The sequence below is a fragment of the Symphalangus syndactylus genome, chromosome 20, assembly GCF_028878055.3.
Source record: "Symphalangus syndactylus isolate Jambi chromosome 20, NHGRI_mSymSyn1-v2.1_pri, whole genome shotgun sequence".
Taxonomy (NCBI): Eukaryota; Metazoa; Chordata; class Mammalia; order Primates; family Hylobatidae; genus Symphalangus; species Symphalangus syndactylus.
Genome location: NC_072442.2, coordinates 59,667,224 through 59,677,976, shown reverse-complemented (window position 1 = coordinate 59,677,976; position 10,753 = coordinate 59,667,224). Strand labels below are relative to the sequence as shown.

Genomic DNA, 10,753 nt, shown 5'->3' with positions numbered 1-10,753 from the left:
AGTGAAAAGCATACTTTGCTAAAGTTTGTATCCCCCATAGCACCTCACATAATGTTGCATCCATTTTAAGTTCTCAAAAAATGTTTGTTGCACAGTCAAATTCGACTGATTGGGTGATTGATTCATGTTAATAATTGTGTAATCAACCACCTGCTTTTTAAAACCTGCTCCTGGCTCATATTAGCTTTTCCAGTTTGTTTCTTTATATCTTTTCTTTTCTTTTCTCTTGAGATGGAGTCTCAATTAAAAACAAAACAAAAGTGCTCAGTGATTGTTTTCCACCAACACTAAAACATACTGTTTTTGAGATTAAAAGAACAGGATCACTTTTGGTTGGGCTGCAGGTGTGATGGGAGTCGAGGTAAACAAAGACTTCCTGGTGGAGGAGGACTTTTTGGTGGATAAAGCATCCAAGAATGGACAGAATTTCAACAGGTGGAGACATCAGAGAGGCCCTGGGCAGAGAAAGTATCATGATCAAAATCTAAGTAACGGGAAAGCATGGGGTATGTTCAAGGAATTCGGCTTGATCCAGTTTTCAGGATTATCCATTGGAGGGATGAGATGAGGCTGCAAATGTACTTGAGGCAGATTTGGGATCACGAACTGAGCCGATATTAACTATTGAATTCAAAAAGATTTTGGCTAAAGTGTTCAGAGAAGCTTCAGGGAGGAGGTGAACTTTGAGCTCAGTTTTGTTGTTGCTGTTGTTGTTTTGGTGATGGGTCTCTGTCACCCAGGCTGCAGTGCAGTGGCACATTCTCAGCTCACTGCAACCTCCACCTCCTGGGTTCAAGTGATTCTTCTGCCTCGGGCTCCCAGGTAGCTGAGACTACAGGAGCATGCCATGGCACATGGCTAATTTTTTGGTATTTTTAGTAGAGATGGGGTTTCACCATGTTGGCCAGACTGGTCTCAAACTCCTGACCTCAGGTGACCCACTTGCCTCTGCCTCCCAAAGTGCTGGGATTACAGATGTGAGCCACTGTGCCTGGCCATACATCTTTTCTTCTAGGGAGCAGAATTAAGGGGCCGTTTTCAGATTTGTGCAGCTGCTGAAAATCTTAGGGTAATTGTGAGGCATCGGTGGCAGAGGCTGGAACACCACACTGGACTTTGCATTAGGTTAGTCTAAGTCCTTGATATCCTCAGCACCCCAAGTTTCTTGACCCAATTGTGCAGCAAACATTAGACCTGCCAGGGCAAATGGCATCTTATAGGCACCTTGGGATGACTGTGGGCTCTCTCGACAATTTTCTACATGAGGGCAGATCTGGTGTCTTGGCAGAGCATGTGGTCGCTTCCATCACTGGTCTCGGGGGTGTTGCAAGGCCCTATCAGCCCAGAAACCCTTCCCCATGGGTTTACTGTGGCACTGCCCATCTATCTGCCGCAAACCTCCCATCATCCAAGTGACTCTTTTGGCTTGAATCATAACAATGAGAGTTACCATGTGGTATCTGTCACTTGGGAGTGTGTGATGGTTAATACTGGGTGTCAACTTGATTGGATTGAAGGATGCAATATTGATCCTGGGTGTGTCTGTGGGGGTGTTGCCAAAGGAGATTAACATTTGAGTCAGTGGGCTGGGGAAGGCAGACCCCCCCTTACTCGGGTGGGCACCATCTAATCAGTCACCGGTAAATATAAAGCAGGGAGAAAAACGTGAGACAGCGAGACGGGCCTAGCCTCCCAGCCTACATCTTTCTCCCATGCTGGATGCTTCCTGCCCTCGAACATGGGACTACAAGTTCTTCAGTTTTGGGACTCAGGCTGACTCGCCTTGCTCCTTAGCTTGCAGATGACCTATTGTGGGACCTTGTGATCGTGTAAGTGAATACTTAATAAACTAACAGAATGTATGTTAGTTCTGTCCCTCTAAGAGACCCCTGTTCTGTTCCGATAGTTCTGTCCCTCTAAATAAACTAACAGGATGTATGTTAGTTCTGTCCAAGAGAGCCCTGTTCTGTTCCGATAGTTCTGTCCCTCTAGAACTGTTAGTTCTGTCCTCCTAAGAGAACCCTGACTAACACAGAGTGAGGGGATAGATTTGCTAGTCAAGTTAGCTAATTTCCTTGTTGGAAGGAGCCTGGCCACAGGTGTTTGGGAAGCCATCCTTAGGGGCTGTTGGGTGCACTGTGCTGGGAAGCCTTCCCTTTGGTTCTGGCCCAGCCTCACCTTTTGGGTGTGAGAAACACCACTGGGGAGCTCAAGAAAAGGCCCTCATTTCCGTACATTTTATGCCCCCCATTTTTTTTTCTTTTTTTTGAGACGGAGTCTCGCTCTGTCACCCAGGCTGGAGTGCAGTGGCACGATCTCGGCTCACTGCAAGCTCCGCCTTCCAGGTTCACATCATTCTCCCGCCTCAGCCTCCCAAGTAGCTGGGACTACAGGCGTCCGCCAGCATGCGTGGCTATTTTTTTTTTTTTTTTTTTTGTATTTTTAGTGGAGACGGGGTTTCACCGTGTTAGCCAGGATGGTCTCTATCTCCTGACCTCGTGATCCGCCCGCCTCAGCCTCCCAAAGTGCTGGGATTACAGGCGTGAGCCACTGTGCCCAGCCGCCCCAAATTTTATAGTTAGTTGTGCAGAGTTTTTGGCACATCAGGACATAGTGGTTCCTGCTCTATCCTTAAATGTGCTCATGAAATGAGATTTTCCAATTTCCTTCCATTTAACACATTGACAGTTGTGAGACCACTAATAACAGCACTATTTTCCATCCCTGGTATATGAAAGTTGGCTGCAGGCTGGAGACACAGAGGCTCTGCCTAGGAACCCAGCCTTCTCAAAAGGACAGCAGAGCTGGAGTATGCCCTTCAGATGAGCCTGTGGAATCACAGAATCCAGACCTCTACAGATGGAAGAGGCCAAAGATGCCACCTAGACATCATTTCATGGGTGAGGTACTGAGCTGGAGACTTGCACCAGATGACACAGCAAGTCAAGGCAGAGTTCGGACTCAGCCCTAAGCCACGTGCCTGCTCCCCATCCACAGCTCTCTCTGTGTCCTCATTGCCAGTCGTGGCAATTTTGTGGTGCACCTACCATGCGGGAAGCACTGTTTCACACGCTGGAAAAATAATACAGAGCATTCCAGTAAAGATCGCTAGAATTCAGAAGATGCTGGTGTGTTTCAGTGGGGGCTTGGGGAGTGATGGGAAAGAACCTGGGGGCATGGGGCTTATGTTCAGTTCAGACAGAGTGTGGAGAGGAGGACATTGAGTGTCAGGATGATGGGGGAGCCAGACGCAGAAGACTTTGTGAGATTAAACAGAAGGCTGCCCACTCTTGCCCCGAAGTGTCTATTTACAAATCACAGAGACCTACTGTTAGCTTCTCTTCCCCACAATGCCTGACAGCCTATAAAAATGCCAAAAACTTGGCTGGGCGCGGTGGCTCACGCCTGTAATTCCAGCACTTTAGGAGGCTGAGGCAGGCAGATCACCTGCAGTCCGGAGTTCTAGACCAGCCTGACCAACATGGAGAAACCCTGTCTCTACTAAAAACACAAAATTAGCCGGGCCTGGTGGTGTGGCTGTAATCCCAGCTACTCGGGAGGCTGAGGCAGAAGAACCCCTTGAATCTGGGAGGCAGAGGTTGTGGTGAGCCAAGATTGTGCCATTACACTCCAGCCTGGGCAACAAGAGCAAAACTCTATCTCAAAAAAAAAAAAAAAAAAGGCTGAAAACTTTTTCCATGTTTCCAACCAGAAGGCCAGAGGCTCTTGGCTGATGTCATAAAGCAAGGTAGTATCCAGATAGTGTCTACCGAAGTGGTTAAACAAAGACACTTTGGAGACAGGCAGCCCGAATTCACATTTCAGCTCGTGACATTGAGCAAGCTACTTAAACTCTCTGGGTCTCTAGCGTCACGATGTACGTGAAGGAATCTCTGTACGTACAGTGGTTAGCACGGTGCCTGGCCACAGGTAATGCTTACAGTAAGTGGTAGTTGTTAACATTTTTGGTGCTTGCCTCTTCTGTCTCCCTAGACCTGGCTCTGGGGTCAACAGGAAGTTAGAGACAGATGAGTTCTCCCAGAACATACCTGGATCAAGACCTATTAAAAGTTTCTTTATCTCTCTTCATTGTCACATCTTTCATTTCAGGGAAAATTTGGAGGAGCTAAATTGGGAATGGAAAAGTTGCATCTGACAAAAGGTATGTGCAAACACATGTTTGCAAATGAGGTCAAGATTTCAAAATACCCCGTCTCTGACAGATGAGTCAAGCCCCACGCAGTGGTCTTACTATTTCCCACGTATGACGGCACATTCTCTCAGCGACCGATAGCATCGTCTGCCAGGAGTTATATTGGAGGGAGTTACTCATTGGAAAATGTGGCTGCATTGCCCAGATTGAGATCGCAAGTTGGACTTCCAGGGATTTCACCCAAAATAAGCTGAATTCCTCAGTTATAATTGTCCAAGAGACACAGCCAAAGAATCTGTGTGCCAGACCAGCACTGGCTCCTGCTAGGGCAAGTGAGGGTGCAGGCAGGGGAGGGTTGTGGCTCTCAGCAGGGGCGTGAGGGACACTAGGCTTGTCTGACCCTCAAGCTTTTTCTACCAAGGACTGTCGCCAACTGGTCAGTCTTTCATGCTTTGACTTAGTTATTTGCTCACTCCCTCAGCAACTATTTTTCGATCACCTAATAATAATAGCTTACACTTGTGTAGCATTATTATGTGCCAGGCAGGTGCTAAGCACCTTATATGTGTTAGCCCATGTCATCCTTCCAACAGCCCTATGAGATAGGTATTTGTCTTAGTCAGTTAGGGCTACTACAATAGAATTCCGGATATTTATTTCTCACAGTTTCTAAGTCTGGAACTCCAGGATGAGGGTGACAGCTTGGTCAGGTTCTGGTGAAGGACTTCTTCCAGGTTGCAGACTGACAACTTCTCTGCGTATCCTCACATGGCAGAAAGAGGGCAGGAGAGCTCTCTGGGGTCCCTTTTATAAAGGGACCAATCATTTACCGTCACATTGGAGGATCAGGGTTTCAACATGTCAACTTGGGGTTGGGGGACACATTCTGCCCCTTACAGTCTTATACGGCAGGGTCAAAAATGTTAGCTCAAACTATAACTGAGATGGGTAGGCCAACATGAACGTTTTACTTTGTCTATAACTCATCTGGCTTCTTCCTCAGCCCCCATCCCCTTCACTCACATGTGATCAGGGTGGAATGAGCTAAGTGGCTAATATATTAGAATCTCTGTCCAGGCCAGGTGCGGTGGCTCACGCCTGTAATCCCAGGACTTTGAGAGGCTGAGGCAGGCAGATTACTTGAGGTCAGGAGTTCAAGACCAGCCTGGCCAACATGGTGAAACCATGTCTCTACAAAAAATATAAAAAATTACCTGGGTGTGGTGGCACACACCTGTAATCCCAACTACTCAGGAGGCTGAGGCAGGAGAATCACTTGAACCCAGGAGGCGGAGGTTGCAGTGAGCCGAAGTCACGCCATTGCACTCCAGAGCCTGGGCAACAAGAGTGAAACTCCATGAAAAAACAAACAAACAAACAAACAAAAAAACAAAACAAAAACACTCCATCTCAAAAAAAAAAAAAAAAAGAATCTGTCTGATCTGATCATTTCTTAGCCCATTTAGGTAGCGCTCATTCTCCTTAAGATAAATACTCAAGAGAGTCCCTCTTTTTGCATCCCTTCTGTTTCCCACCCTCAGATAGTGTTGGGGTGCGTGGGGAGGGTGTAGGGCTCACTCCACCTGCTGGCAGAGGGAAGCTTTGGAGTCGTTGGTGTAATGTCCTCTGGCCCCAGCTTGATATCTTAGCACGCGCCATTCTCCTCCTCCTATGCCTACCCAATAAGACCATCCCCCTCCACCCAGCTTCATGACTGTCCCCGCCAGGGGTGGCATCCTCACCTTCCAACCTTCCCTCCTATGTTTCCAATTTGTTCCTCAAAATCCAGCTTAGATCCACTTCCACCTTCATAAGATCTTCCAGGCACCGTAGCCTGAAAACTCCCTTTTTCTGAACTTCTGGGTTAAAACAACTAATTTTGTTCACAAATTATGTTCTCATCTGAGACCTCTCCTTTCTTATTGTTTCATGAAGTTATGTATCTCTCTTGTTGTTGTGTAACATTTAAAGTTTGTTTGAGAGCATGGGTGATGCCTTATATTTTGTTGAATTCCCTAAATCGAATCTGGAGTCTAGCACAGAGAAAGAACCAGGTGTTCACAGACAAAGGGTTCATATTCTTGTTTATGAGAAGCTCCTAAAAATAGAGGAGACGAAAACAACCCAGTAATACCCCAGGAAAATGGGCTAGAGGTATGAATAGATAATTCACAGAAAAAGAAATGAAAATGGTCCTAATCATACACACACACACACAAGCTCAACCTCACTCATAATTAGAATAATGAAACATTAAAATGACACATATACTATTTCTAACCTATCAGATTGGTGAAACCTCACAAGTTTTACAACATATTCTTGGCAAGGCGAGAGAACAGCAGACACATTCGACATTCCTGGGGAGCTATATGTTGTTATGTAATAATCAACTGCATTTGCATTAGGGGAAAGGATTAGATAACGTCATTTATCTTTTTTTTTTTTTTTTTTGGAGATGGAGTCTTGCTCTGTCACCCAGGCTGGAGTGCAGTGGTGCGATCTCAGCTCATTGCAACCTCCGCCTCCCAAGTTCAAGTGATTCTCCTGCCTCAGCCTCCCAAGTAGCTGAGACTACAGGCGTGCACCACCACAGCCAGCTAATTTTTGTATTTTTAGTAAAGATGGGGTTTCCCTGGGGCCTGAATGGTGTTCGTTATGAAAGAGGATGTTTGGGGCCTGCATCTCACTGAGCCAGTGCTGAATGCTGGTAACCTAGAGTCCAAGGCACCTGTGAGCTTTCTAATAAGAGTCTCGTTTGTGTTTGTGATATGTGGGGCCCTCTAAGCAGGGACTTAGGGTAGAAGCCCCGTTTGTCAGGTTCCAGGGGAAGTTCTGTTCTGGAGTCATCTCCAACGAAAAGAGCAAGATGGGAAAAAGTGTGTATAGAATTTAAGAAAGGAAATGTGTGTATATACAGTCATGCGCCATGTAATGATGACTCAGTAAACAATGGACCACATATACGATGGTGGTCCCATAAGATTGCATACTGTATTTTTACTGTAGCTTTTCTGTGTTTAGATACACAAATACTAACCATTGTGTTACCGTGGGCTCCAGTATTCAGTACTGTAACATGCTGTAGGGGTTTTTATTCTAGGAGCAGTAGGCTATACCACCTAGCTTAGGTGTATAGTAGGCTCTGCCATCTAGGTTTGTGTCAACACAATGACAAAATTGCTTAGAACATATCCTGTGATTAAGTGACATATGACTATATATATTTATATATGTATATGTTACAAAAGATAAGCCATAATTTTTAAAAAGTTATCTATAGGGAAAGAGAGGGAATAGGATAGAGAGACAAGGATAAAAGCTGAGCTTCTCTCAATATACCTTGTTTTGTAGATAGGACTTTAGAACCACGTAAATATTTTATATAAGAAATGTAAAGTTTTAAAAGAGAGTAATTAAAAATCTAAAGCAAATGAAAAAAATGAACATAACTCTTTATCTAATGTGAAGCATAACCATACAGAGAAAAATGATTCCAAGTGACTTGAAAGCATAGAAACTTGAGTGTACATTCCTAGTGGGCTATCTCCTAAGGACAAAAAGAACTGTCCAAAAAAAGAAAGAAAGAAAAAAATGATGACCTATTTTCAGTAATCATATTGTTGGTGGTAATGTTACTCTGAGACCACTGTGTGCATACGGTGAGATAAAAGAGATAAGTAATTCTGTTATATTGTCAAGAACCAGGATTTTTCAGTGTCAGAGAAAGCAGGCATATATGCAAGATAGATGAAGTCAAAATTTGATGGTACTGAATTGAACTGGAAATTTCAGTATGAATTGGTGATAATATTTTGTCATTAAAAAGACAGTATTTCCGGCTGGACGCAGTGGCTCATGTCTGTAATCCCAGCACTCGAGGCGGGCAGATCACAAGGTCAGGAGTTCAAGACCAGCCTGACCAACATGGTGAAACCCCGTCTCTACTAAAAATACAAAAATTAGCTGGGTGTGGTGGTGTGTGCCTGTAATCCCAGCTACTCAAGAGGCTGAGGCAGGAGAATCGCTTGAACCTGGGAGATGGAGGTTGCAGTGAGCTGAGATCGCACCACTGCACTCCAGCCTGGGTGACAGAGCGAGACTCTGTCTCAAAAAAAAAAAAAAAAAAAAAATTAGTATTTCCTAGCCCTGCCCACTGAAAAGGCCTAGAAACAATGAGCAACCTCGTGGCTACTAATTGTGGTCTAGACATATTAATTCCCACCAATGAAACCAAGACTCCTTGGAGAAATGCCTAAGTCCAGTCTGAGGTGGGAAATATACAAAATGAGCTTGGAACATCTTGTCATGACAGAAAGCAAGGAAATAAAATATTGAAAACTACTATGTTGTGATAAAAGAACTCAGGCACTAACTTGAAGAGGCTCCCACCGGCCACCAAAGTTGGGAAGCACAACGTGAGTATCAATGATAACAAGGATAACGAGCTGAAACATATTAAATATGTTTAAATACATGGGTTTTTAATGACAAAAAGAAACAATCTAACTCATTGGTTAACTTTGAAAAGGGCAAGGGAACGATGTTATCATTTTGAAAACAGGTAAATAGAGGCAAAGAAAAAATTCAGCATTTATCTTGCCTTTCTTGTATGACTGTTATCTCAGATGGCCAAATAGTCGAGGAGAGAGAAGTTTCTCTTTATATAAGTATTGCAGCTGAAAAATGACAAAGGCATTATAGAATTGGAACATCATTGTTCTACAACCCCTGAAAATACTGCATTTTAACAAAAATTGTCAATGGACGTTAACGTCACAAGAAGGAAACCTACCTGCCATGTGACTCCTGGTGGAAATACGCAATCCCACCTCTGAGCTATTCTTGCTAAGAAACCTAAGTCGGATTCAGCCTCTGGATCTCACTACCAATTTACCAGCAATGCAGAGGACAGAGAAACATGTTAAACATCACCACAGGATAGCAATCTCGAAAAATTCAGGCTGTGGAAAATTTTATAGGACAACCTGATTTCTTCAACAATAAACTACAAGGGGGCTGGGTGCGGTGTCTCACGCCTGTAATCCCAGCCCTTTGGGAGGCCGAGGCAGCTGGATCATTTGAGGTCAGGAGTTCAAGACCAGCCTGGTCAACATAGTGAAACCCTGTCTCTACTAAAAATACAAAAAAATTAGCTGGGCGTGGTGGTGCATTTCTGTAATCCCAGCTACTAGGGAGGCTCAGGCAGGAGAATCGCTTGAACCTGGGAGACGGAGGTTACAGTGCACCGAGATTGCGCCACTGCACTCCAGGATGGGTGACAGAGTGAGACTCTGTCTCAAAAAAACTACAAGGAAATTACAATAGTACCTTCTTATCCCCAGTTTTGGTTTCTGAGGTTTCAGTTACCCATGGTCAACCATGGTCCCAAAAAAGGCATATATAGTACAATAAGATATTTGTAAAGAGAGAGACAGAGACCATATTCACATAACTCTCATTACAGTCTATTGTTCTAATTATTTTATTTTATCATTTCTTATTGTTGTTAATCTCTTACTGTGCCTAATTTATAAGTTAAACTATTTTAGAGGTATGTATGTATAGGAAAAAAACATGGCAGATATAGGGGTTAATATTATCTGTGTTATCAGGCATCCACTGGAGGTCTTGAAACTTATCCCCAGCAGATAAGAGGGGGGCCACTGTAAAAGGAAAGGAGAAGGAGAAATGGAAGAGAGACCTATAGATCAAGATCAAGCACAAGGGATGAAATACTTATCAGCAAACATAATGTATGAACCTTTTTTGGCACTTGATTCAAACAAACCATATATTGGGAAAATTTGAATATTGGTTTAATATATGATATTAAGAAATTGATTAAAGTTAACTTTTCAGGTGTGATAATGATATGGTGGTTAGTTATTTATTATTATTTTTTAAGACAAGGTCTCACTCTGTTACCCAGGCTGGAGTGCAGTGGCATGATCTTGGCTGTGACTTACGCCTCCTAGGCTCAAGTGATCCTCCCACCTCAGCCTCCCAAGCAGTGGGGACTACAGTCACGTGCCACCATGCCCGGCCAATTTTTGTATTTTTTGCAGAAATGGGGTTTCGCCATGTTGCCCAGGTTAGTCTCGAACTCCTGGGCTCAAGTGATCCATGCCTGACCTTGTGGTTATTTTTTTAAGTCCTTTTCTAGAGATACATACAGAAATATTTAAGATAATATGATGTCTGGGATTTATTCAAAATTATCTGGAAGGGGTAGAATTATTGTTGAAACAAGATTGCTCATGAATTAAAAATTGGTGAAACTGTGGATTTACATGATTCCACATGCTTTTCCAGCCCAAGGAAGGCCGGAAATCTATGAGGTTTTTAAAGTGTCTGTCTTTCTCTTTGTAATCTCATAGGCGCTGCCTGTGGTTGGAAGCAAAATCCTGGATTTCCTCAATGGCTTGGAGTTGGAGGGCTGTTACTGTGGTTGTGATTTCAACCCAAGTGCTAGTAGAATTGAGCACTTAGTTTCCTGGTTATGTTATCAAACCTAAATTCGGATTGGCCTCCCTAGGTCCCTATATTTGACAATGGCCACACTGTGCTCCCAGGAATAGACACTGGAAATGTCAGTTG

At 44.0% G+C, this 10,753-nt stretch overlaps 1 long non-coding RNA gene across 1 annotated transcript; it reads left to right on the top strand.

Annotated features, from left to right (window-relative positions):
• Positions 1 to 3,873: 3,873 nt before the first annotated feature.
• On the top strand, positions 3,874 to 9,849 carry LOC129469798 (uncharacterized). The gene is made up of 3 exons (XR_008653099.2): positions 3,874 to 3,930; positions 4,111 to 4,162; positions 9,769 to 9,849. It is a non-coding gene; the product is annotated as an uncharacterized lncRNA (long non-coding RNA).
• Positions 9,850 to 10,753: the final 904 nt, after the last annotated feature.